Genomic DNA, 27818 nt, shown 5'->3' with positions numbered 1-27818 from the left:
TGTAGAGTCTGATGCATGCTTTGCCCATAATTTTACCCTAGCTCAGGCTTTGAACTAGCTGCTAGTGGTAATGAAATGTGGAGCTGATGTGTTCTGCTATTTCAAACTCAAACTAGGAGATGAGAGACTGAAAATAGTTACTCTTTTGGCTCTGTGTGGTCTGTATCACAGAGGTTTGAATTTCTCATTTAATGTTGGAGAAAATCCTGTGAAGTATCACCATCTGCCCTGCCATACTTTCCCCTAGCCACCCACTACTGGCTACTGTCAAAGATAAGATGCTGCGCTGGATGGTCCTGACAATGACTACTGTTATGCTTTCTATGCTTTTCTGAAATTTTTGTAGATCATAACTACATCACATTGTTACAGTCACCCTTAAATTATACTTTTGGTTGATCTCAGCAGAAAGGCCAAGGCCTGATATTCTTCCCATCATAAGCAATGCAACTGGGCTTGTTACCTTCAAGGAAAGCTGCATTAGGTTTTTACATAGAAGAGTGAAAAATGAAAGATCAGAAGTGTTTTCTCCTTCTCCAAGTTTATCTTCTGGATCAGACTCAGGTTTTTCAGAGTACAATAATCTCCATCTGTTTTCTGCTACCCAAGAGAAAAGAATACGGGTGCTAGTTGTATGAGCAACAACTCCTCATGTACTGGCATCATTCCTGAGAGGCTGGCAAAGGGATCAGCACTTAGTTTCTGTGTCAGCTGTACCACCATAAAACATGGCCAGCCAAAAAAAACCTGCAGGAACTTATCTATACATTGTGTAAGAAGAAAGTATCATTAACCAAACTTTATCCTTGGGTCTATACAAAGAAACTGTATTACTATCAGTAAGATTTATATGTATAGACCCAAGGACAAAATAAATAAATATGCTGCCAGACTATAATGGAGCTGTGACTATTTACATTGTTATTCTGAAAATAATTTCAGATCAACAAATGTAAAACTATAGTGAGTAGAGTAAATCCTACTTTCCAGACAGAACAATTCCAGGCTAAGATGCTTCATGAAGAATAAGCTAGTTCTGTAGTCAGTGAATCTGTGACATGATGTTGAAATATCAATCCAGTCTTTTGGACACCACACAGAAGAAATGCAATGGGTTATTTACTTGGTATTCAATATTCTTTTGTTATGGAGCTCATTTTGTATTTCTTTCCAATTAGAGGGGAAATGTTCACACAAAGTCCAATCTGTGTTTAAATTACATTATCTACATGTTCACAGGCCTTTTTTGCTGTTTGTGATGTTACCTGCAGGTGTAAAAGACCCCGTCTCTGGCATTCATCATGACTCTCCACACAAAAGACTATTTTCTGAACTCAGCTGTACAGCGCAAATCCAAAGGCTATTACCTGTCTCACAACCAAAACTTTCCCATAATAAGGATTCAACAGCCTTTGTTCACCAGGCTTTGCCAAAATCCCTTCATCTGGCACTCAAAATGATCATCTGGCAGAAAATAGCATGACTCCAATGGTGTACACAAATATCAGCTGGGGCTTAGGGCAAATCTTGGTCCTAATGAAGTTAACGGCAGAATTCCCACTGATCACAGTGAGACCTGAATCATTCTGTGACAGCTGCGTGTAAGCCAGAGCAGACTGGTAACAGCCCTTCAGCTCATTGTACGTCCTTGGAAACACACAGAGGCTTTCACAAGTCCTTTTGTCCACTCCAGCAACTCAAGGATTTTAAATTACCCCAAGGCTAATGCTGAGAAGTACAGGTACAACTGATTTCAGTTCTCTGCTGTATAAGAAAAATAAAAATGAAATGTTATCTCAAGATTCTCTTAGATGAATATTTCATGAACTTTATAGACTACTAAAATTCTAAAACTTACTAGCATGGCCAAATCTGCTCAATTTAAAACATTTTGCAATGCAGTTTAAAAATAAAGAAAAACATTCTTATTCAATTAAACAGAAATTTTAAATTTAAAATATTATATACATATTATACATATTTTTTATATATATATATATATATATATAAACAGTTTTTCATGTTTGAAATGAGCAAACTGGGACAACGCATATAAAAGCTGTTAAAATTTCATTTCCCCAAAAAAAGTTTTTGTTAAAAAAGATCCTAGCTCATTTTTTGTAGATTTGACTTCTGGATAGCATGGGGCTGGCAGAATGGATTAGAAGCTGCTTCTGGACTTCTCTCCAAAACAAGTGGCTTGTGGTGATCTAAAAACATCTCAAGACAAAATACTTTTAGTAACCCCAACTGACAGAATTGCTCCTGTTGTCAGGCAGCTACTGTACCCAAAACTGAGGGGTAGTTCAGGACTCCTGAGACAAAACAGATATTGAAAAAGGACCTGCCTTTCAGTGCTTTCCCCTCTACTGCAGTTGCATGGAGCATTATTCAGAATTTCCTCCTTACCCTTTGTTTTTTCTGGTAGCAAAGTGGTTAAGTACTGCTATGCTGAGTCCCACTACTCTGTACGGTTTCTTAATTAGGCCGAAAAAAAGAGAATTTTACCTTCTCTTCAATCGAAGAGGTATTTATTCAGTGGAAAGAATAAGGTCAGAGTCTTCTATTTTTCTTTGAAGAGGGTAGCACCAAGCTATCCTGTTTTATCTTGATTTAATTACCAATTCTATGAGGAAAGCTGTCACACAGGTTCTGTTACTGTTACTTTGTTTTAGTTGCTACTTGGGGGCCATTGTAGTGACTGTTTTGGATGCGCCTCCAGGCAGTTCTGGCCTGCTGAGATCTTTTTTTGACACCCTGAGAACTACTGATGAGTTTTCATACCCCTGCGGCAGTGCAACCTGTCTCCTTGGCACTAAAAATGACACTGCACTGGTTGGACTGCTCTCTGGTATGGTTCATGGATTCTCTTCTTGGCACATAATTACCAACAGGTGTAGCCATGCTCTAAGAGGCCCATGGTAGCAGCCTGTAATACACTAATTGCTTAAAGGAGCTGTTCTTTTAGAAGAAATGATGCTTGCATTGTCATGCAGGCTGCTGATCATTGCCTGGCACCTCTGTGCTCAAGGCAGGAGTCCAAACAACTTGTGACAAGGCACTCTGCCATCTCAGCAGATGGACATGAGCATAAGCAGATTAGGGGCTATGCCTGCACATCAAGCATAGGCATTGAGGGCATGATTCTTAGCCAAGAATGCTGCAACTGCTGTTTATCTTCTGCTTACCAACCTAGAGTTGTTTATCTTCTCTTACCAACCCAGAGTTCAGGGAATAGGTCATTGCTAATTAAGACCTGGGCTGGACTCAATTTCAAAAGCATAAAATACAACTGTGCAAAGCAAGTGTCTGTCTGGCTTGAATTGAACCACAAGTCCTAAGAGAGGTCAAGGGAATTATCAGAATGAAATTGGTTCTGGGGCGGACCAATATGATACCTCAAAATGTTGCCATCAGATTCAGGAAAAGAGTAAGGGAAGCGTGAACAGGGAAATCACTATTAATATATGGGTGGATTTATATTTTCTCAAAAGAAAAAGTAAAACTTGGCATCATAAAGGTATGCAGTTGGAATGGGAAAAAAGTAGGGACCAATATGAGAAAAAGTCCTGATTGAATTTACAGAATAATCTCAGAAAGGCAAGCTTAGGGGCATTTTTGTTTGGCAGTTGTAATACTGAAAGAAAAAACTTCTTCAAAAGCAGAAGACAATAATGTATTCACTGTGAGAAAACACAGACCCTAAGGGATGTTTTCTTCTGCTAGTTCCATAAGTCAGATAAGATTTTATTACCTGAGGTGCAGTGGTACTAGAGGTCCTAGAATGCCTCTGAAAGCCTAAACTAGCATTTAGTGTTCAGAGACCTTGTCCATGTACAGAAAAGACACGAAGTAGAGGAATGGGCAATATATTATTTAAACTATGACATGACGTGCTTCTGCTCATTGGAGACAACCGCAATATCATATAACAGGATCACGGACATGCTGAAAATATATTGGAGATTTATTAAAACTGGATTTTGATCTTGCTACTGTTATCCAAGCTGCAGGCCAAATATTCATGAAATATCCTTCTTTACAATTTTAGTATCAAAACTGATTTGTAATTAAGGTAAGAAAAGAGGTAAAGCATTCACTTTTCTGATAAAAACCAAAATAGATAGAAGGAAAGCAAGTGAATAAAAATGCAAAACTAAAACTGAAAAGAATTCACCGCATGACACTTCATTGACTACTTGAAATACAGTACCCTAATAGGAAAATCTGTCCCAAAAAGTAAAACCCTGACAAAAAGAATTCAGAAACCAGCAAATTTCAGTGCTGATAGAGTCTCATTCTAGTCATTATTTACACACTGTGAGTAACAGGACCATGCATTTTACATTATTTTATTTCACCTTCTTTTGCTTACACCCATGAAACAATCTTTATCAAGCAAAGGTTGAAAGACATGATGCCTGTGTGGAAACTGGGATACAAGAAACTCAAATGTTATTTACAGCTTAACAAATCAATATATTAAGACTAGTAAGTTTCTATATATTGTATGTTGTTTTTATCATGCACTGATTCTAAGAAGTTAGTGTCTTATATCCTCTTCCTCTTATATTGGAGGTCGGGAAAGAGGAAGGACAGTGGAAAAGGAAGTTTTGCTCACAAGGAAACGACACTGAAGAATGAGCACAGCTTGCACAAATAGATGCAACATATTTCAACATCCTTCTCTAATGATGCAACTAGATAAATTACCTCACTTCAGATTGTTCTCCAGCCCTATGCAGAAAGACAGATGGGATCATTTGTCATCACCAAAATGTCTTCCTACAGTTCTACCACCTTTCAAGACCAATGTAGCCCTGACAGCTACTTTCATTATCATTACACTTGTATCTATATCAGGTTTGAATTTGAATATATATATTTATGCTTCTGTCAGAGGACATTAATTTGTGAGAAAATATTTTGGTAGTATCATAAAAATGTTGCAGGGTCATCACATCCTGTTGCATTGTTTAATGTGATAATTTTGGGATACAAAGTAAATTAGAAAAAATCTGCAGTTTGCCTTTGTCTGTTACCATGCAATTTTTCCTACTGTAACTATTTAAAGTCTAAATCAAAGCACAGTGAAGTTAGAATTTGCTCAATGAAAAAACCTCTTCTTATTTATCATACTTCAAGTCACCCAGTTTTCATTGGAATATCCTGATGGCCTGGAGTTACATATGCATGTCAGCTGAACCGTTCAACTAATTTTCTCAGATTGCTCAGACTGCTTTGCAGTGCAGCCACAGCCCCCCCACCACCACACCAAAAAAGTAAATTAAATGAATATCCCTTTCTTACATATAAGATGAAGGTCAGCTACCAGGTTGAAGATGACACATTAGTCTTGTCTTCTCTGCTAGCTGGAAGAATATCTAATTTTGGGAGGGCTGGCTTGGAAAAAAATGTAGGAAAGGATTGCTTTCCATCACAAATCACAAATACCATGTATTACGGTATCCCGCAGTGGTAGGGAGGACGAGAGAGATCCAACAGGCAGGAATAGTGCAGCAAGATTGATTTATTTAATTATTTTGCAAACTCTTTTATAGACCTTTTTCTTCATAGTATAATTGGTCAAAGGATCAGCCACCCCTCGGGGTGATTGGCTAAAATCCTAAAACATCCATTGTCAAAATATTTTTCTACTGTACCATAAACAAAGCTCTGCAAGGTCGCAGGTGTTCATAGTTTATAGAACTCTGCTAATATCTTCCGTGAGAGAGAAAAATATCTCATGGCATGGGAAAGAAGCAAGAGAAGTTCTTGCTAGCTGTATTTTTGTACCCACAACCATGACCATGTTTTGTAAGGCTGGAGGATGAGCACTGGGCAGTTTTAGGGAAAACAAAAACCTGAAGAAAATAACAAGCAACCAGCACTAGATAGGACACCAACAATGAGAATGTCTCCTGCTAAATTGTGCTGCTTTTTTCTCTTTCACCTTTTGCTTTTTTCTCCTCTTCCATGGTATCAAAGCCAAAGCTAACAACGAGAGTAAGCACTTGCAAGTCAGGCATTTCATAGTTGAACTTGCACTTTCCAGCATCAACCTCTCTGAAAGATCTCCAGATACCTGCTCAAGGCACCACTGCTCCACAAGGGAGGATTAAAAGGGCATCCAAAGAGACCTTAATAGGTGGTACTAAAGCTAGACTCTAGCATTATTATTGGTCTAAAGATAATTCTGACCTTCTTCCTGTCTCCAGCTTCTTCATTTCTGTGTTCACTCTCTCACAAATTCACACTCTTCCCTTCTGAGGATTGCTCTAGCTATTTGCCTCATCTTCCATTTCACTGACGCTCCTCTAGCATAAACATCCAGATTATTTATATCCTGCACAAAAATTCTTAATCACCCAAGCTCCAGCGGAAGGGGACTCATCTGGGACTCCTGTTGTCAAGTGATCAAGAGAGCTCAGCTCTTGCCAAACTTGCTCTAAAGAGGATTTGTGTGGCATCCCATCACTAACCTTAGGCCTTGTTTCCCCGTTCGTAATAAAGACATCCACTGGAAAATGGCCTTCTTCTCACAGTAAAGATTCACTACTACCTTACCCCGCCAGGTAAGAAGAGATCTGCCAGAGGTGCTGGTACAGCCAGGCCAGAGCCAGGCAGGCTGGAGAGGGACAGGAGAGACTAAACATCCTCACCCAGCAGCTGCCAGGAGGATAAGGCACACTGGAGCCTTGAGCCTTGCTCATGCCTTCTTCCAGCATGCTTAGCCCGCAGTAACAAGTGTGCACTTTTCACATGATTACCAGGGAGAAAGAGGATGAAAAAAAAGGTAGAGTCAGTAATCTTTCCTTAGACCTCCCTTTGCTCCTGATAGAAGTATTTCAAGAATTCATTTTCTATTGTGGGAGAAGGAGGGCAAGGAGGTGCTTTTTGGAAGCAGCTGTTTTAGGAAACAGTAAGCACAAGGATGCATTTGAAATGTGACCATGACCTACTCTGTGCTTCACATTTTGCAGGAAAATGCTTTTATCTGTTGCATAGTTACAGCTTTTAGCCCGTTCCTGAAAGAAGGGGTCTGTGACCTATCTTTGAAATAGCTAACCAGGGACTATTCTTTTCCTTTTAAAACACAGCTGAAAGGGGAGATGATGAAACAGCATTGAATAAAATATGAATCCTTGGAGCAGAACTGAAGCTATCCATCTATCACATAGTGCCCTACCCATGAAGCCATGTTCTACTCTATTCTCTTACTGGCCTAGTGAATCCTGAGTTCATTGCTACACAACAATCTAAATTCAACAGGATGGCTGAAGAGAACTCCCCATGTATATACCCCAGTGACCATGGACACCCAAACCTGGAAAGAGAACAGGGCATGTGGGTGTCAATTCTGTAAGACAGGAAAGAAAGGTGAACATAATTTTTTTGCAATTAGAGGCTATGACATATAAAGGAAATGGTAGGGTCAAACTATCTTCCTTCTAAAGGAAAATGACATATATGCTGCATTTTTCCCAGTCTTTCCAGTACATACGGCACTTCATTAGCTGGAATTACTTTTGAGATTTAATTACAGGATTACCTAATTAGTGGATCTAGAAAATGAAGCCCATGAAACTCAAGTTAAGAATTCACTGTTACTTTAGCTTGGTATCTAGACAAGGTTGAGTAAGTCTGAACTCTGGAAGAGGGAAAAGAAAGCTACTGAAGGATAATCAGTTACAGCTACTCTCCAAAAGCCAACAGCAGTCAAAGGGCCAGCATCCAGATTCTGACATGTAGAAGGAAAAGCATAAGTTCATGGCATATTTAAGCTCACCAAAAAAATCCAACCAACAAAAAAACCCCCACCCTGAAATAATTTTCAAAGGGTTTAGATTCCCTCTGAGTACTAACCAACTGGTACTGGTAGGCCTGCTCTATTTAGCACTCAGGGATACGTTGAGATTGTCTTGGATAACCACCCAGATAGCAGCCCCAGAGACTAGAGATCCTACCCCAGAGCCTGATCCTGCCCCAGATCCTGACACGGTCCCAGACACTAGAGATCCTACCCCAGAGCCTGATCCAGCCCCAGAGCCTGACACAGCCCCAGACACTAGAGACCCTGCCCCACAGCCTGATACCGCCCAACAGCCCACCTCAGAAATGGACAACCCGAACTGGGTGGAGGTACTGGTGAAGGAGATGCGCCAGGTGTGCCAGCGGATATGCCAAGTGCTAAGGGAATACACCTCCTCAGCTAGTGAAAAACCCTCTCCCTGTCCCAAAGAGGGTGAGTCCGATGGTGCAGCAGTGGAACCCACGGATGTTACAACCATCCAGGTTCCAGCTAAACCACAAGGACAACCACAGCCAGCAGCAGTCGCCCCTGTGCAAAGGAGGACGTGTAAGACCAAATCAGTACGACCAGTTAATGATGATGGGGAACCAAGGCCCTCACAACCAGCAGGAGAGCCAGAGCCGGAAATCATCACTGAGTCCCTGTCGTACAACAGTCGCCGTGCTATGCGAAACGACATTGTGTGAAGGGAGCGTGAGCCTTACACAACGTGGCTGCTTCAGGTTTGGGACCTTATGGGCACAGGTGTGCAACTGGATAGTGGTGAGGCAAGGTATCTGGGATCGTTGACCCAGGAACCAGATGTGGACCAGATATTTGTGAGGGAGCCAGGGCCCCTTTCTCTCTGGGAGCGGCTCTTAACGTGTGTGAGAGAAAGGTTCATTCACAAAGAAAGAATGCAGGAGTACCGTCATAGAATGCAGTGGAAGACACTCGAGGAAGGGATCCAGCAGCTAAGAGAGATGGCAGTATTAGAGGTACTCTTTGGGAGGGATGGACAGCATGATAATGACCCCGATAAGGTCAGGTGCACAGGACAGATGATGTGGAACCTGGCAAAGCTAGGGCCACCGCAATACACCACCTTCATTGCAACGATTGATGCTGACAATAACCTAGAAACAGTGGGCTCTGTCACCAACGAGCTCAGGAATTATGACAGTACGGTCAATGGTCCGCTGAAAGCTCATCTCTCTGCTGTGGTCCAGGACCTCAAAGAGAAGATGAAGGAGATGAGGAAGGAAATGAGGGAGGAGATGAGGGAGGAGATGAGGAAGGTCAGTGTGGCACCAATGCAAGTCACAGGACCCCAAGTCAGAGCCCGTCGTCCCCCAGCTAGAGAGAGAGGGTACACCCCACGAGCTGAGCTGTGGTTTTTCCTGTGTGAGCATGGGGAAGACATGAGAAGGTGGGATGGGAAACCCACCTCTGTCCTGGCAGCGCAGGTGCGTGAACTCAAGGAGGGAGGCACTAACCGAGGGGGTTCCGCTAAGGTGAAAGTAGCCTCAGCCTCCCGTGACCGAGCTGCCAGGTATTACAGAAGGGAGGATGATATGTTGGATCCCCTTGAAGGTACCTCGAGCATGTACGCCCAGGGAAAGAATGATAACCAGGGCTAGAGGGGCCCTGCCTCCAGCTAGGAAGAGGCACGGGAGAACCGGGTTTTCTGGACGGTGTGGATCCGATGGCCTGGCACATCAGAGCCACAGAAATATGATGCATTGGTTGATACTGGGGCACAGTGTACTTTAATGCCATCGGGACATGTGGGGGCAGAACCTGTATCCATCGCTGGGGTGACCGGGGGATCACAGCAGTTTACCCTGTTGGAAGCTGAGGTGAGCCTGACTGGGAAGGAGTGGCAAAAGCATCCGATTGTGACTGGCCCAGAGGCCCTGTGTATTCTGGGCATAGACTTCCTCCGGAATGGCTATCAAAGACCCAAAAGGACTCAGGTGGGCATTTGGGATTGCTGCTGTGGAGACAGAGGGCATTAGGCAATTGAACACCCTGCCTGGACAATCAGAAAATCCTTCTGCAGTTGGGCTCCTGAAAGTGGAAGAGCAACGAGTGCCAATTGCCACCTCAACAGTGCACCGCCGGCAGTATCGGACAAATCGAGATGCTGTGATCCCCATCCACAAGATGATCTGTGAGCTGGAGAGCCAAGGGGTGGTCAGCAAGACCCACTCACCCTTCAACAGCCCCGTCTCGCCTGTGCACAAGTCTGACAGGGAATGGAGATTGACTGTGGACTATCGTGCCTTGAATGAAGTGACTCCACCATTGAGCGCTGCTGTGCTGGACATGTTGGAGCTGCAGTACAAGCTGGAGTCCAAAGCAGCGAAGTGGTATGCCACTATTGACATTGCCAATGCATTTTTCTCCATTCCTCTGGCAGCAAAGTTTGCCTTCACCTGGAGGGGTGTGCAGTACACCTGGAATCGACTGCCCCAGGGGTGGAAGCACAGTCCCACCATCTACTGTGGACTGACCCAGGCTGCACTGGAAAAGGGTGAGGCCCCAGAACATCTGCAGTACATTGATGACATCATTGTGTGGGGGAACACCACGACCGAAGTGTTTGAGAAAGGAGAGAGAATAATCCAAATTCTACTGGAAGCTAGTTTTGCCATCAAGAAGAGCAAAGTCAAGGGACCTGCTCGAGAGATCCAGTTCCTGGGAGTAAAGTGTCCTGGGAGCAATGTCTCCACCGACCAACAAGAAGGAAACACAAGCTTTCCTAGGCGCCATAGGTTTCTGGAGGATGCACATTCCCGAGTACAGCCAGATCGTGAGTCCTCTCTACCTGGTTACCTGCAAGAAGAACGATTTCCACTGGGGCCCAGAACAGCAGCAAGCCTTTGCCCACATCAAGCAGGAAATTGCTCACGCCATAGCCCTTGGCCCAGTCAGGATGGGACCAGAGGTGAAGAACGTGCTCTACTCTGCAGCCGGGAACAATGGTCTGTCCTGGAGCCTTTGGCAGAAGGTGCCTGGTGAGACTCGGGGCCAACCACTGGGATTCTGGAGCCAAAGCTACAGAGGGTCTGAAGCCAACTATACTCCCACAGAGAAAGAAATCTTGGCAGCTTATGAAGGAGTCCAAGCTGCCTCAGAAGTAATCGGCACAGAGGCACAACTCCTCCTGGCACCCTGACTACCGGTGCTGGGGTGGATGTTCAAAGGAAAGGTTCCTTCCACGCATCATGCCACCAACACTACTTGGAGCAAATGGATCACCCTCATCACGCAGCATGCCCGAATTGGAAACCCAAGTCGCCCTGGGATCTTGGAAATAATCACGAACTGGCCGGAAGGTGAGACTTTTGGGTTATCTTCTGAGAAGAGGAGCAGGTGACACGTGCCAAAGAAGCCCCACCATATAACGAGCTACCAGAGAGTGAAAGACAATATGCCCTCTTCACTGATGGTTCCTGCCAAATTGTAGGCACTAGCTGGAAATGGAAAGCTGCTGTATGGAGCCCCACACAACAAGTTGCACAGGCTACTGAAGGAGAAGGTAGATCGAGCCAATTTGCTGAACTCAAAGCTGTTCAATTAGCTCTGGACATAGCCGAAAGAGAGAAGTGGCCAAAGCTCTACCTCTACACCGATTCATGGATGGTAGCCAATGCTCTGTGGGGTTGGCTGGAAAGGTGGAAGAAGGCAAACTGGCAGCGCAGAGGAAAACCAATCTGGGCTGCTGAAGAGTGGAAAGACATTGCCACTCAGGTAAAGAAGCTATCCGTGAAGGTCCGTCATGTAGATGGTCATGTCCCCAAGAGCCAGACTAATGAAGAACATCATAACAACAAACAGATAGATCAGGCTGCAAAAATAGAGGTGTCCCAGATAGACTTGGATTGGCAACACAAAGGAGAGTTGTTCCTAGCTCGATGGGCCCATGATGCCTCAGGCCATCAGGGCAGAGATGCCACCTATAGGTGGGCACGAGATTGAGGGGTGGATCTAACTATGGACAGCATCTCCCAGGTGATCCATGATTGTGAGACATGCACTGCGATCAAGCAGGCCAAGCAGGTGAAGCCCCTGTGGTATGGTGGGCGGTGGTCCAAATACAAGTATGGGGAGGCCTGGCAGATTGATTACATCACACTGCCTCAAACCCACCAAGGCAAGCGCTATGTGCTCACAATGGTAGAAGCCACCACAGGATGGCCTGAGACCTACCCTGTGCCTCATGCTACTGCCCATAACACCATCCTGGGCCTTGAAAAGCAAGTCCTTTGGAGGCATGGCACCCCTGATAGGATCGAGTCTGACAATGGGACTCATTTCAAGAATAGCCTTATAAACACCTGGGCTAGAGAACATGGCATTGAGTGGGTATACCACATCCCTTACCATGCACCAGCAGCTGGGAAGGTTGAGCGGTGTAATGGATTGCTTAAAACCACCTTGAAGGCACTGAGGGGGGACTTTCAAAAACTCAGAGGTGCATTTAGCAAGAGCCACCTGGTTAGTTAACACCTGAGGCTCCACCAGCTGAGCAGGCCCTCCCCAATCCGAACCCCTACAAACAACAGACGGGAATAAGGTTCCAGTGGTGCACATGAGAGGTATGCTTGGAAAAACTGTTTGGGTTAATTCTGCCTCAAGCAAAGACAGACCCATCCGTGGGGTTGTTTTTGCTCAGGGACCAGGTTGCACCTGGTGGGTGATGCAAAAGGATGGAGAGACCCGATGCTTACCTCAAGGGGACCTTGTTTTAGGGTGAACTACCCATGGCTCTGTACTTGTATCAGTATCAGCATGTATATATGTATATAATTCAGGTGATGCATGTATTTATACGGTTAAAGGGGTTAAGTTTCATGTAACATGTTAGTATGGGAAAAATTTGGGGTGGATAATGTTGGGGTTTTAGGAGCTCTCCTGGCTTTTTTTCTGTTAAAGGAATTTCCCCCATACATGTTGTTGGGGGGACAAATGGCTAGGTACTTAAGAAAAACAAAGGAGGCGGCTACGGAGTGGGGCACATCTGGCTACTCTTTTGTTTCACCTAGGTGTGTGGGCAGTCGGTCTCTGGCATTTGGACAGAGAGGGAGGCTGCTTTCTTCGGCTGCTTTTCCTTCTGCTGGAGAGGCCCCGGGATCCCAAAGCCGCCTTCCCTGCCCCGCTGGGAGCTGGGCAGTGGCCGCCCTGCCCCACCGTTGCTTCGAGCCTTTGCTTCGTTGTAGCCCTGTTTGCCCTAACTGCCCAGACCTCCGGGGAGTTCCCCGTTTGGATACATCGCGTCTGCCACCCAGGATTTGTGCTCGTCCCTGCTGCTCCAGCCTGCCGTTCCAGCCTGCTGTTCCCGAGAGTCCGGCCAGACACCAGGATCAGCTGCCCAGGGGTTTGTGAAGCTTTTGTTCCATCCCTTCCCAGGATCCCAGGCCACCAGTGCCATGTACTCCCCGAGCTCGCTCCAAGGCGCCCCCTGCAGGTGCGGGGGAACCATCGCACCTGCCCTGCTCACCGGGAGCCGCCAGCGCCCCTGCCGGCTGCGAGCGGAACTGCACCCGAGGGGAAAGGGCCCGACAGCCGAGAAGGCTGAGACTGGGTTTGTGATTGTTTGCTGTTACTGCCATAGTTATTGTTGTTTGTTTGACTGGTTATACACATACAGATATATAATAGTAAAGAACTGTTATTCCTATTTTCCACATCTTTGCCTAAAAGCCCCTTGATTTCAAAATTATAATAACTCGGAGGGAAGGGGGGTCGCATCTGCCATTCCAAGCAGACAGCTGTCTTTCAAACCAAGACAGGAAATTACATAATAAAAATGTCATGAGCAGTACAATTTTTTAGGTTTCTTATTAAATAAGTGTCGTCCACGAAAGCAAGGATCTGAAGTGTGGGTTCACTAGTGAATACATTAAGTAAATTCTTGGTTCAAAATTCCACTGGGAACAATACTCATTAGGTGCTGTCCCCTACTGTAGATGGTTATGAAGTATCTTAATCGAGGAAAAGGCTATTAAATATTTCATCTTAATAATATCTACCTGCTGTCTCATGGTCTACAGAAACAGACAGTAAAATTTTCCATGAGAAATTTATCTCTGAAAATGAAGAACTGCTACAGATTTTTGGCTGAATTTTTTTCCCACTTGTCTTTTTTGCCATTTCGCTTTGTACACTCTGGAAACATTTGCTGCCAGAGAGGAAAAATATATTATTTACTGAACCAACCCAAAAGTTCATGTAATTTTATGTCCTATTCTTGGTGGTAGTCAATATGAGTTACCTGACACAGAACAGGATAGAAGAGGTACAAGCGATTCTGACTAAAAATTCAGAATAGCAGGATCAATAAGAAAATACTGGCTTAAGCTCAGGATTAATATATCCTTAAATATAATGATAAATAATCATTTAAATATTCTATCCCATTAATATTCGTCAGGTTTTCCAATTTTCTTTCTGGTAATTAGATAATACTGAACCTTTTCAACTCATATACTCCTAAACAATATTTCACTCCTGTACTGCTTTATACTTAGTTCACTAACATGAGTTAAACCAGTTGAGAAACAGTCCGCTTTCCATCTGCTATCAACAAATGTGATCTAATGCATTAATTAGATCCCCAGCTTTGACAAGTTTTTTAAAAGAGTGCTAGAGAACTATTAACACCATTTTTTCCAGTTAAATTTATTTTGGCTCACGGTCTGGTCTAATATGCTACACCACTGTAACTACTGTCTGTATTTGAAGACCAAGGCATTAGTCTTCTCTTTTACAGCTGTCTGTCTACTTCAGTTTAGATTTCTAAAGTCAGATGCAAACCCCTCATAACTGCCTCCATTCTTCTTGATTGCTCTGCTCAGATAAATTTCGCCATGACCACCACCCCCATTACATCTCCTAAACCAGAAATGAAGCATGGATTTGCAATGCAAGCAGTAGGTCTTCATATTGGTTGGCCTGACACAGGAAAGCAGATACACAAATGGTTTCTGGATCCTGTTCAACATTAGTTATTGTGTGCGAGAACTAATTTCTTCCCATACTTAATTCCATTCTTCTGGAATTGTGAATAATCAATGGTCTTGATTACATATTTTGTCAAATAGGTTTTGGTGAGATACATAGGTGGATGGATATTTTACTAGTTCTGCATCTGAGCTGTCCAGCAGAAACAGCCCATCAGTTTAACTCATACTTTTCAGCAGAAAGAGCAGGATGAAATGTAATGAGGCTGTATTGGATTATATGTGAGGTTTCTGACCTAATTCACTTTCCTTTTTCCTACTTCTCCCCCTCCCTCCAGTAAACCGAATATCAGACTTGTATAACTCTGTTGAAAATTATAAATGCCTCTTCTATGAAGCACTATGAAAAATCACTGCATCACAAGTTTTACAAAGAGATGCTAAAAACCATCTTTCATTAAAAGTGCATTAGGTGCTAAATGAATCTACAAAGCCATACTCAGAGACATATATTGCACATATGGGGAATGAGATTATATAAAGTTTGTGTCTGGCAATCTGCTACTTAAATGGAACATTAATGTAATAGAATATCTGCTTCTATCAGCAAGGCTACCATCATAAACTGTACAGAGTAATCTCTCACTGTTCATAGTATTTCACAGGAATCACCACAGAGCACAGAAAATATATCCACTGCAGCAATATCCAGCAATATCCAAAGGATAGTCCTTTCTCTTCAACGAATTTAATGCAAAATTAGACAGGGCATTATTTAAAGGTCAGCACTTGAATTTTATTCTGGATCTCAGATCCCAAAAATATGAGGGTAGGATACCAATCTGATTCATATTTTCCATTTTATCTACAAAAAATTGGGAACTCACAAGCACTTAAATCTGGTACTAAGTATATATGGAATGAAGAAATGTTCTCAGGCATGGAGTAGGGTTTCCCCCCCTTATGTTAATGATATGGAAATTAAGTTTTACTTAATGGATTAAGATGTGCAAATGTGCAAGATGTGCAAATTGCAGATGTGCAAATTAAATTGAAGTTTCTAACCCAAATCCTTAACTGGGGTAACTCAGATGTAGTTCAGACTTAAATAACACCAAATTAACAATATGAAATACCAGGGAGTAAAAACAATCACAGTAAGAAGGAAGAAATTACTTAGCTATGACATTTCCCTGACTAAACAAAATATCAGGCTTCAGTTATTTTAGCAATAGCAAGGCTTCAAGTAGCAGTTAGCAAGACACTTCTGAAAATGACAGCATTTGCTATTCTCCTCCTGTCTGAAAGAGCCTTTTTGTCTTGATGTTTTGTTTCCACTTCTATCACTTCAAACCCCAACCTGAAATATATGTGGTATCTATAAGGTTTCATTTAGACTTCATCAAGGAAAGTTGGATAAAGGCTTTTCTGACCACACTGAGGTTGGAATTCCTTTCTATATTCCTGTCTCCATATTCTAGTACAAGTCTGTGGACACTTCCTGCTTTAAAACTCCTGTTACACGTAACACTGACACTCCCCTTTGTTTCTCACAGATAGCAGCTAACTATATACTCTGAGCCTATTTCAACCCAATGAAAGAGAGGATCGGAAATCTTCATAAAGTCAGCAGAATATTTATTTAGGAACTGGAAAATCCAGATCAAAAGCTTAACTATATTATAAAACTTGGACTTATCAAACCTTTCAGCAGGACAGTATCCTACCAGAAACCACAAGACAAGTTGTTCTCAATCTTCCCTTGTGAACTTCTTCTTTTCATAGAAAAATTAAAAATCATTTGCTCTTAGGTTGAGATGGATCCTTGGAATTCAAAAATTAATTTAAGTCCTTGAGGAAATTAACATTTGTTTCTTAAAAGTAGCAAGAAGCTGGGGAGGGCCATGAGAGATGGGGAGCTCCTCAAAGGCACTAACCTCAGGGCTGCCCCCTCTGGTAGCCTTTCCCCCTCTCCTAGAGGTTTTGTCATTTCTGCATGCTGAATTACAAACCCATTTTTAGGTAAATATAAGATGCAAGGACTGGGTGACAGAATTCATAGTCTTTTCTCTTCGTCGTGAACTCATCTAGCCCTCTGGGTATGCAAAGTTACGAATTACGTAGGTTAGTACTGCATCAACAGACATTCCCTTGAGAAACTACCCTCAATGCCTCAGTCCTGTGTTGCCTGAAGAAGGGCAAGGGCCAGGTTATTCTACATAACAAAGCATAAGAAAAACAGTCTTTTTTTTTTGGCATGTAAATCACCACTCCCTGAGTCAAGAAGCAAATTGTACGCTCTAACTGCAGGTTGTCAGAAACAAGTATGCTTCCCAGTTCAATGTAATGAGGAATGGTAGTGACTAACTGATCTCACATCTAAAAAGATTACTTACTGTCCCCTTTTTCTGACTTTGAGAAGACTGAAAAGCTTGTGTCTTAGTAATATGGCACACTTTTTTAGAAGTACATATTTTTCCAGAATATTTCTTGATTAGATTTCAAGACCACCATAAATCTACATTAGAAAATACCTTGGAAAAAAAGCAGAGGTTTGTTTGTACAAAACGCTTTTGAGAAATGTTTAGCAATTATGCAGCAAATTTTTTCAAAGACAAAATCAAATCTAATCTAATCAAAAACAATTCACTGGAATTTCCTGGAGGAAAAGATAGGCAGCTGGTCTACTTACATGATATCTTTACCCTTTCTAGGATTTTCAGAAGTATGGATGTAACGTAGAGATGCTCACACTCCAAAGCCAGAGTGCTTGAAAAAGCCATTTATAACAAAATTTTAATAAGCACATTGATTACTTAGGAACCTAAATTCCCATTTTAAAAGTGAGGTAGGCACTGACAAGCTCAACTGTTCTAAAAATGTAAGTGACTCAACACCATAATTCCTCAATTCTCATGCACATATCCAGTGTGAATTAAGCTTTTTATCTTTTAAGGAACAGAATTATATCAAATGGCAACTACTTTTTTTTTCTACTGTTACTCAAGCAAATAAAGAGACTATGTATACCACCTACAGACTCTATTTTTATGTCTGAATCCAAAATTATTCCATCTTGAAGTTGGTAAAGGGCAGTTTTTTTCAACCTTCCAATTTGAGAAAGATGTCTTCCATAGCTGTGTGCAGTTTGTAGCAGACTGCTCAAAGAACACCAAAACCAAACTAGAAAATACAACTGCTTATGGTGGAAATGTTTATATTAAGAAATATTTTTAGGCAAATATTTTAAAGAGTTATTTCCACCAGAAGGGATTACCAAAAAAGAGAGAAGGTGGCAATACATGTGTTTACACCTCTTGCTAGCTGGGAAACAGAAAGAAAATTTTAGTTTCTTTCTACAGACCTGTTCTAGGTAGTCTGCCAAAATCTTAGCACAAAAGCCGCATTCCTCTTCTGCCAGCTAAGGGGGCTGCAAGGGAAACAGTGCACCCAAACCCATGTTTCCTTCCCTTACTCTCCTGGGTTATAAAAGGTGCAATTTGCAGCTTCCTCAGCCCCAACATGGAGCTGCCTTTTGGGGATTTGCCTTTCAGTTTTGCTTTTTTCTTGCATCCAGAAATACCTTCAGTGCCTTCATGTGTCAAAAGGATTTTCTATCAACTGAACATTTTTTGAAATTACCCAGACATTTTCTAACATTCAGCAATCTGCTCAGTTTTGGAAATGATTATTTATTTGAGCACAGATTTTCCATTCTTTTAATTTTTGCACAGTGCTTTGCACAATAGGAGCCTAATTATATTAATGGTCCTCTGCCTCTAAAGTCTGTAACTCATTTCAGAGACTTGGGCATCTCCATTTGTGCCAAGTCTCCAAGAACTTATTATTCTAAAAGAAAAAACCAATACCCTAAAGCACAACATTTAAGGATCTATCAGATCTCTAAGGATCTACTTGAGACAAAGACAGAAATACATTGGCTCACAGAAACCAACCCGGTTCTATGAAATCTCATTTTGTTTCCAGACAGTATCCAATACCTTGTCTAAAAGTATTGCACTCATCCAACCTACACATACATTTATAACACATACACTGTGACAAACTAATACCAGCATTCTGGTATAGTTATAGAGTCATTAGCAACATTAATTTGGAAGATGGAAATTTAAGATACGATTTTTGCAAACTCACGAGGATCACTCAAAGCACTAAGTTACTTGAGGGGAAAAATCTCCACAGTATGGGAATTTATACTTCTAAATAAATGTTGTTGAAGAATACTCCTGACAGCAAGTGGGGGGGGGAAAAAAACAAAAATGGCTGTCAATAGTGTATTTTAAATCAATGAGCTGTCACAGTATTGGAATTTGATGATGTTTATGCCCTTTCTGACAATTAAGTGCTTGCCTGTGCTTGCTTTCCCTGATGAGAGTCTGTAATCTTTGCTGCTACAATATTTCAGGCTGCTGATGAAACAGCCTGAGGAAGACTGGACATACTTCTTTGAAATACACAGCAGGATTTCTCAAAAATGAACCAACAAAACTTTGAGAGAACTATCCTACAGAACCAAAACCAAGAGAAAACTATGTGTGTTACAAGGGTAAATATAATTTGACATCTGGGAAAGGGTCACATAGGATTAAAATGGAGGGCTAAAAAATAATCAAGTACAGACAAGAGTCCATGCACACATACTGTTCCCTCAACTAAAAGTTTTTGTCCTTTATTATTTTATTCCCCCTAATGTGTATCAATCAAGCTTATACAATGGCAGGACAACTAACCGTGGTTCTTTGCCATGGTCCGTATTAGGAGGCATACATAAATTGATTTGCAGAAAATCACTTGGTGAAAGTGCACATGAAAGTTTTTCTGTCTCAGATGAAAGGCTGAAGGTTGGGGTAACAGAAATTGATGATGATCTTAGACTGGTGATTTCATGGCAAGGAGACAAACAGGAATGTAGAGAAATGGCTGAGTGAACAGGGACATGTATACATGCACAATCCAAGCTATATTAGTGAACTGTCCTTGACTAGGGAAAAAAGAGAAGAGCAATACTGATGTGGCAAGCCGACAGGATGTTGCGGAGAGGGATGCTGACCATAGAAAGAAAGAGAAAGACTTATGTTAGTTAGGCACCTGCATATTAATCTGTAACCAATCACTTGCTATTAAAGGCCGCGTGAACAGTAGCTGTAACCCAATAGTATGGAGCTTGCTTATGCGTGCTTGAGGAATTAGAGTATAACTATGGGTCTGACAATAGAATAAATGGAGTTCCATCATATCTCTATGAGAAGCGTGGTTCATCCCGGCAGATCTCTGGCAATTCAGGAAGTCTTCTGTAGCATCATGCTACCAGAAAATTAAGAAATTCTTTCCTACAATGTTTTGCTGATATTTTATTATTGATGAATAACTCTGTAAATACCCTTTGAGCAAAACACAGAGCATTGCACTACAATGCCAGTAATGAAAAGCAATCCCAACTAAAGCTGATTTCATTTATAGGTAACACGGGAAAAAACTGGAGCAGAAACCTAAACCTCTCCTTTGCTATAATGGAATTTTCTTGCCAAGGATAGTGCTCTAGAATTTTTTCCCTCTTTCTGCCTTTGCCACACCTGTAAAGATTTCTGCCAGCATGCAGCAGTCACTACAACCTTGGAAAAGAGATGATGAAAAACCTGCAGTGACAGCAGATAGCTGGAACTAATGATGTAGGCCTGCATTCCTGGCCATAAAGTATTTGAAAAGGAAGCCTTCATATGTTTTACTTATTTTTATATTTACTTAAACAAAAGAAGCTTGAAGTTTCAAGCCTTGTGACCGACATCCCAGAGCTGGATGCAGCACTCCAGATGGGTGTCACATGAGCTGGGCAGATGAGGAGAATCCTCTCCCTCACCCTGCTGCCCACATTGCCTTGGACGCAGCCCAGGTCATGGCTGGCTTTTGGGGCTGCAAGGGCAGATGGGTGGTCATGTCCAGCCTCTCATCCACCAGCACCCTCAAGTCCCTCTCAGAAGGGCTGTTTATTTTATCACACTAAGCACAAGGCAATCTCACCTCACAGTCAAGGCGCTGGCATTCCCTGGTGCAAGTATAAATAACCGAGGCCACCGGCAGCACTGCTCACCGCTCTCCTGGAAACAGCACCTGCTCCATAAATGACGGTCAGTGTTCACTCCTCAGGTATAACCATCTCCCTTCTCATCTGAGAAATGTGACAAGATTAGAGGGCTTCTATTAGAATTAGAATTACTCATCATCCTTGAGCCGACTCAGGCCTTTAAAATATTTTAAACCAAAAAGAAGTGTTTAGTTTTACCCTGCAAAGGGTATTTAATTAGCAAAAAATTTCTCAGAAACTGTTGTGAAGCACTGGCACAGGCTTCCCAGAGAACCAGCAGAGTCACCAGCCCTGGAGGTATTTACCGGGCTAACGGCTGGACTGGATGCTTTCAGAGGACTTTCCAAGCTGAAAGACTCCGTGGCAGTGGCAGCCCGAGCTGGACGTGTCCCATAGGAACGCCCCCCACCACGGTGTCCCAGGGACCGTGCCCCACAGGAACGCCGCCCTCACGGTAACCCAGGCAGGAGCGTGCCCCACAGGAACAGCCCCTCCACGGTGTCCCAGGCAGGACCGTGCCCCACAGGAACAGCCCCCTCACAGTGTCCCAGGGACGGTGCCCCACAGGAACAGCCCCCTCACGGTGCCCCAGGGACGGCGCACCGCTCCTGCCGCCTCAGCATGAGGCCTTTCTCACCGCGGAGCGCGGGCTGATGGCGCCCCCTGCCGGCTCGCCGCTCACGGCGGCCCACCCACTGTCAAACAGCAGTAAACTCACCAAGGTGCTTTCGGTGTTTTCGCTTTATATATTGTGCTGGTTTCGGCCGGGATAGACTTAATTTTCTTCCTAGTAGCTGTAGAGGGCTGTGTTTTGGATTCAGTATGAGTCTAATGCTAATAACACACTGATGTTTTGATCGTTGCTGAGTAGGGCCTAATGTAAGTCAAGCACTTCTCAGAGTGTCATCTCTTCACAAGCAGCCAGGAAAGAGCATAGCCAGGACAGCTGACCCCAGCTGGCCAAGGGGATATTTCACACCATGCCCACTATATAAACTGGGGAGTTACTCAGGAGTGGGGCTGATTGTGGTTTGGGGAGGGATTTGGCATTGATAAGCAGGTGGTGAGTAATGCTATTGTGCATCACTTGTTTTTCTTCAATTTTATCTCTCTCTCCCCCATCCCTCTTTTAATCACTATTTTTACTATTATTATACATTTAATTTTACTTTGTTTCAGTTATTAAAGTGAATCGGTTTCACTGGTTTTTTTGCTAATTCTGCTCCTCCCAACGGGGTTGGGGGGAGAAGTGAGTGAGAGCTCTGTCGTACTTTGTTGCCAGCTGGAGTTAAACCAGGACATCTACACAGTTTCCTATGTCTGAGCCCACTAGGTGCTTTCCAGTGGCTCCCAGAGCAGCGTGTCCATCACCACGTGCATGACCACAGGTGCCAGTGCCAACCATGACAGTGCTCACCCAGCCATGGGAGGGCTGGGTCAGCACCATGCTCACCCACACTCCTGCAAATGGTGTTTCCTCGCTCGAGTGTTTTGCTTGCGAGGAGAGGGGTTTAAGTAACCACCTTATGCATGACTATGGCCGGGGTGCCTGATGGGGATCCTTGGCAGCCAGCCCAGTCCTACCATCCCAGCCAACAGCAGGGCACTGGGGCAGCCCCAGCCTTGGGCATCAGGCACCTCTGTGGGGATGGGGATGGGGATGGGCTGAGGCCAGGCTGGGACACAGAATCATAGACTAGCTTGGGTTGGATGGGACGTCAAAACTCCTCATGCTCCTCTCATTCTAACCCCCTGCCATGGCAGGGACACCTTCCACTAGACCAGGTTGCTCTAAGCCCCATTCAACCTCACCTTGAGCACTTCCAGGGATGGAGCATCCACAATTCCTCTGGACCTGGACAACCTGTGCCAGTGTTTCATCACCCTCATTGTAAAAAAAATGCACCATTTCTAGGCTGCTCTGGTGCCCAACCAAACCCAAAAATGAGCATCTAGTAATCAGAAGTAATTAGCATTTGTAATCTCATACCCAAATTTATATTGAAAACTTATTTTAGTAGTCACATGTAAAACTGTCAGTTTGTTTCCACCACAGATATAATTAAAAAAAAAAAATTAACAAATAAAAGCAGGATTATAGGGCAAAACTATGCAATTGGGACTTCAGAAATAGCCCCTTAATTAGTTTATTTAGGTTGATATCAAGCACCTAAAAAATAATACAGTAAAACAAATATTTAAGTCACTGGAAGGTTTGAATTTTGGCAGGACTGCTTTCCCTTATTATAAAAAGAGCAGAACAAATTTCCCAAAATGTTTAATGTCAGTACTTGCAGTTCTTCTTTCACAACAGCAGGAGAAAAAAAAAAATTGTCTAATGCCCAAAAATGACATCTGTGAAAAAAAATCTGTGCTAACAAGAATTAAAAGAACATCTAGTGTAATTTATTCACAGAAATGCCCTTAATAGACTAAATTTGCATCATAAAATTCTTTTCTACCCACTTTATATAATAAAGAAAATTACATTATTGATACTAGTGTTAAACCAGCTTTGCATAGTATAGTAAATCAGACTCATGCTGTGCTCAGCAGATGGACACATTTCTGCTTCGTGTAGGGACTCTATTAGTTAGCCATCTGAGAACATCTTAGCAGCACATTCATCCTTGCCATCTGATTTTAATTTAAGAGCATCACTATCAGTAGTTAGATTTAAAAGGCTGAGAAAGCAATCAGATCACCAGAACACTCTTTTGTTATACAGCCTATCTCAGATAGCCCTTGCTACAGATTTGAGACTGGTGCAGCAGGCAGAAAGCAACAGAGTGAATTCAAGTAGCAGTCATCTTCCCAGAACAGCATTTGGAATATCACTCGAGAAGGCACATAGTAGAATCAACCAAATTAACATTTTCAGCATTATTGACACTAAAAGATATATTGCTCCCTGTTCAATTTAAAAAGATTCCCTGGGGATATTTTTAAGGGATGCTTACTTTATTGATTGTTATTGAGTAGGACCATTTGACAGCTTGTAGGGAATGTCTCAATAACAAAAGCCTTGATAGAAAGAGATCAAGAAGCCCCTGGTGACTGATCTGGATGGCATCGATTTGATTTTAGCATGATGCATTTAGTTTCCATTGTTAAAAGAATATCGCAGATTAATTTATAGAATGAATAGTAACTGTAGAGCTGTGACAGAACCTAGAGCCCTACACTGCACACAGCTCTCGCTCCAGTAAGCAATTAATTTCAGCAAGATTACTATGTACAGCTGGATTACTCTGAGAAGGAAGCACTAGGGCTGAATCCCACAACTTCTACACTTGATATTCACAGAACCACTCCACTAATATATCACAGTGGCTGTGAGGTGAGGAGAGAAGGAAAGATGAAAAGGAAGATTTCTATCACCTTTAAGCTCATGAATAACCTTCTTCCAGCACAAAGAAACCAGGGAACATTCTTGTATAAGCGGGATGTAGAAACAATAGAAGCATTCTGGCAAATATTCACAGGGTGAATTAGAATCAGGTAGTTATGCAATCTAAGAGGTATTAAACTACAAAACACAAGGCTAGCTAACAAGTAACAAAACACAAGGTTAAGCGCTGATAAGACCAAATCTATTTTTTGCTGAGAAAAACAGAGTCTAAGACAATGGAGACAGGAAAGACTGTAAGTTTAATAAATTCACTCAGACTCTAGAGCGTTTCTGTAGCTATGTACAGACATCAGCTTCCTTCAATATGCTGATAAATAGAAATTTTAGAAAAGTAAAAGTGCATCAAGTTTTATGGGATTATATCAGCAGCAGCATTTGCTAATTGCCATAACCCCTAAGTCTCTCATTTTGATGTACTTAGCAGTCAAAAGTTGTATTGCTGCTGACAAAATGGCTTTCCCTTTCCAAAGAAAGTGTTGGTGAATATTCCTGTTACACCAAGAAACAGGTAATGGAGGTACATTATATACTCAGAAGTGCTTGCAGTCATCTTATCTGAAGCTTAAACCAAAAGCTGAAGATTTTTTTTAAAGGCCTTAAATATGTCCTAAATAAAAGTCTCAAAAAGAGTTATTTGAATTTCAAATGAAACTCTCTCTGCTGGCAGGGTAGCAGCTATACATACTCTAGACTGAGAACTGCACTAAGATACTTTTCTACTATGGTTCCAAAAATTCCCTGTTCTCATGTGTTTATTTTCCTCTCCCTAGTTCCCTGACAAACATAGAGTTGTGGCAAACTCGTTGATCATCTCTACTATTCCAACCTGCAACCACTGAGAACCTAATATATTACTATATGAAGGAAGCAAAGAGTTTTTATTCAGTCTGTAAGCATTTCAGGGCATATAAAATCTGAACTGTTGAATCCTAGCTGTGTCTTATGTGAATTGATCATTAACCCTACATCTGTGCTACATACTGGTCTCTGGCAAAAAAGTATGCCAGGCAAATATTCACATTATACAAACCAAAGGAAGACTGAAATCTCTTTCTCCAAGCACACAAAGGCTATTCAGCAGGAATAGCATTTGTCTCACTGTTTTTTGACTCATCCACACTTTGCTGTGTACAGCTAGTGTAATTATACTTAACCCTCTCTGTGTTACATATGCTAATGTAATTTTCTGTAGTGTGCTGTAGTCATCCATAATTCACTCCTGCCATTCTAACAGAAACCTTTATGCCTGTGGGGCTGAAGAACACAGTTGGTTTTCCAATATACCAGATGGATGCCCAAACCGGTGGATTAGAGTCACTTTCCTTAATCTTTACTCTGTTGTCAACAAGTCTATAGAACAAAACATGTTTAATAGCAAGAGATTCCATGGGGTAGGAGATATTCTCAAGCAATAGCTCTAACTCATCATTTCTGCCAATCTGGCATTTCTCTGTTGCCAGGTTAATATCCTTGCTTTACATAATTAACCTTGTGCCAATTCTCTCTTGTTTTGGTCAGAATAGAAGCAATCGTTTTTATAGAACAAAAAAGTCTCAAGATCAGCAAACTTCTTACTAAAAGAATCAACTTCAAATGATTGACATCAGCTCTTGAAAATACAGTTGGGCTCCCAGTTTGAATGATATGTCTGTTATTCCAGGTCTGAATCCAAAAAAGTCAGTGACTGTGAATGTCTAAATGGTGGATAAAACACACACAAAAAATATTGCTGGGTGTTCCCCAAATAAGAGCTTTGTGCATCTTTCTAATTCGTCTGTGTCCAGGAGGAGCAATTCAAGGGAGCTCCATGAGGTACTGCTGTGCAACTCCATCCCTTCCACAGTGCTGTGTGCTGGCAGAGCCAGAAACGAAGCACAAATACTTCTTGGAAAGCATTTAACAATGGAGGAAAGGAAGAACACACTTCTTCACATCAAATCAAATCAAAATACCATGTTCCAGACCCTATCTACAGATGACTGAACCTAGCAAATTGGATGATCATGGGTATCATATAGCAACAAGTGTCCTGCAGCCAAGGAGCAGCACCTAAGATGAGCATCAATGAAAGAATGATTGATTGCAAGCAAAGAAGGAAGAAATTACATAGGACAGCATCTTCTTCTGGGGACAGTATTCTGCTTTGTGCTTTTTAAACCCAAGACAAAACCTCTGGGAACGTCAGAAGCTAATTTAAAAGAAATGAAAATGATTTCTAACTTGTCATATCAAACCCTTACAGAAAAGCATCTCTGTTCATTGTGTAATGCCTGTAATGCCTAAAGATCTTCTCAATTATATTTGTTTTCCAGTTGATTCTCCTCATCTAAGAAAGAAGTGCATTGCTATCTAAAAAGAAATGCTTCTGACAAGTGTTTTATCTTTTTCAGTGGCATTATAATAGTAACAAAAAAATCTTGAGCCATTAACTTCAGTGTAAATTTTGTCTGAAAAAGGGCAAACTGAACATTTTAGGATTAGGACCATAGAATTTACACCACCATTAGATTCAAATGGATAAATATTTTTTCCCTCTGATTGATATTGTAATACTTCCAAAGGGACCATGCTGGGACCAAAGGATGACAGGATCAGCAACAACCCACAGCAGTCTGATGCTGAAACGTTTTATATATTCAACTGTCAAATTTCAAATGCTTACAGACAAAGAGACAGGGGTGCATTCAAAGGTGATATAAAATACTTCCTGATCTCCAGGAGAAAACGCTGGACACTGAGACACTGCTGTGACAGCATCTATCCACTGAAACATCAATCTCAGTTTCAGAAAGCAGGAAATCTAGTTTTGCTAGGATGGAAAAGGGAGAATATGTGGCTCTGCAGGAAAAACAGAAGGCCAGAAGCAAGAAAAACCCTTTACTGTTACCATGCCCTCATCTCTTTCTTAAGGGAAAAGCACTGGAATTCCAAGAGGAAAATATATTCCAAGCTGGCTGGGAAGAGAATGATAAATAAACATAAGGGTAGGAGGGAAGGCCCATTAGGGGAGGAATGGAAGGAAGGGTGATATCAGGATCCAGTGGAAAGGGAAGGGATCTGGAGGCACATAAGAAGAGCTAGGCAGCACCAGTGGGATGAGAAGAGAGAACAGAGGTGAAGAAGGCTCTGGGAAGTCAAGTTACATACCAGAGGAATTCTTGGTAAAAATAAGTTTGTGAGTCACTGACATAAAACACTGTACATGATATGGTAGCAAACCTACATGAATTATTATTCAGATTACAGATAATTTAACTCTATGTAGATGTCTGAGACTGTAACAGAAAATGAACAAAATAACAGCTGTAAAGTGTGAAGGAAAGTAGAGAGAGATCTTGTTTTCCTCAGATCATATTTTTACATACAGAAAGGAAAACATCTTCATTCTGAAATATTAGGAAAAACAACTAATAAAAAAAAGTCTCAATTAAAGAAAACTTTTAGATAATGTCTTGTTCTGTGGTCTGTCTTTCCCGTCACTTTTCCTTGTTCCAACTACACTTTCAACACCTAAACATGTATTTTAGACATATATGGTAACAA

At 42.0% G+C, this 27818-nt stretch overlaps 1 long non-coding RNA gene across 1 annotated transcript in view; it reads right to left on the bottom strand.

Annotated features, from left to right (window-relative positions):
- Nucleotides 1–27818, bottom strand: part of LOC109146386 — a 50879-nt gene that overhangs the window by 19045 nt on the left and 4016 nt on the right. The window contains exon 2 of the long non-coding RNA XR_005601892.1: nt 20800–20947. This is a non-coding gene — a long non-coding RNA (uncharacterized LOC109146386). The remainder of the gene's footprint in view (nt 1–20799; nt 20948–27818) is intronic.

Source organism: Corvus cornix, chromosome 5 (genome assembly GCF_000738735.6).
Source record: "Corvus cornix cornix isolate S_Up_H32 chromosome 5, ASM73873v5, whole genome shotgun sequence".
Lineage (NCBI taxonomy): Eukaryota > Metazoa > Chordata > Aves > Passeriformes > Corvidae > Corvus > Corvus cornix.
This window is presented reverse-complemented; position numbering and strand designations above follow the sequence as displayed.